Below are 1,197 nucleotides of genomic sequence, written 5' to 3'. Positions count from 1 at the left end.
CTTTGGGGATGGTACAACTTAGGCATAATTTTGTGGAAAAAAAGGGACAGAGAGACACGAAAAATGAAAAGAAAATCCTTAAAGTAAATTAAAGGACAATTAAAGTTATAGAAGTGGAGGTGTGAAATCTGTGTGGCTTTTCACAGTCTTGGCACCTCACTTCCTGTGGTCAGCCAATTCCTCCACAAAGGTTTTTTTGGTTTACTTGTTTCAGGCCTTTGGTCACATATATTTCTGACCTGTGGTAACAACAAAATCAACATGCAATGTGGTGTCAGCATCTTATGTGGCGTCCTCCGCTGCCCTCCCAAGTCATAGAGATGAAGGCTGTGTGCATGCTGAAAGGCCAGGGCTGTGTGGAGGACACTGTCCATTTCGTGCAGAAAAAAAATGGGCCTGTTGTCCATTTCGTGCAGAAAAAAAATTGACCAAAGGCCAGTATAGATTCCACGTCCGTCAACCTGCAGGTAACACACAAGGCTACACCAGTGCAGGTCCTCACTTTGATCCTCTGTTTAAAAAAACATGGTGAACCAAAGGATCAGGAGAGAAGTGTTAGGGACCTGGGTAATGTGATTTCTGGCAAAGATGGCGGGGCCAGTGTGTCTATGGAAGTTTCTCTGATTGCACTGTCAGGAGACCATTCCGTCACTGGCCACACCGTGGAGGTCCGTGAAAAACCAGATGGCTTGGGCAAAGGTGGAAGTGAAGAAAGTACACAAACAGGAAACGCTGGCCATCGTTTAGCTTGCAGTGCAGTTGGGATCTCCAAGTAAATATTCCCTGTATTCCCTAGAACATCGTCTGAGTCCTAGTAACTCATATGTTATCTTGCTAGTTGTAGAAATTTAACTTGAAAAACATTAAACACTGTAACCCTAAAAGTGTAAGTTTTGTGACTTTTTAATTGCTTTAGGTACCTGTAATGAAAACTGATTTATGATCACTTAGAAGATATGTATGATTTTATAAAACTCAGACTCAGTTAAAAATATCTCTTTCAATGACCTCTGTACTTTACCAGACTTAATAATCATATATGGGCATTAAAAGTAATTGTCTGAATTTCTTTACTTCTCAGTCAAGCCTGCAATAAACAAATACACCATATGGCTCTGTATTTTGAACCTATTAAAGTATCTAAATTGAGACTCTAAGAAAAAATCACCATGTAAACTCTTTGCTGAAGGACTTACA

At 40.3% G+C, this 1,197-nt stretch overlaps 1 pseudogene; it reads left to right on the top strand.

Moving 5' to 3' along the window:
• Nucleotides 1-266: 266 nt before the first annotated feature.
• LOC116738296 lies at nucleotides 267-776 on the top strand (annotated as a pseudogene).
• The last annotated feature ends 421 nt before the right edge of the window (nucleotides 777-1,197 follow it).

This window comes from Lynx canadensis, chromosome C2, assembly GCF_007474595.2.
Source record: "Lynx canadensis isolate LIC74 chromosome C2, mLynCan4.pri.v2, whole genome shotgun sequence".
In the NCBI taxonomy this organism is placed as follows: Eukaryota; Metazoa; Chordata; class Mammalia; order Carnivora; family Felidae; genus Lynx; species Lynx canadensis.
The sequence above is the reverse complement of the archived record's forward strand: the minus strand, read 5'-3'. Positions and strand labels throughout refer to the sequence as shown.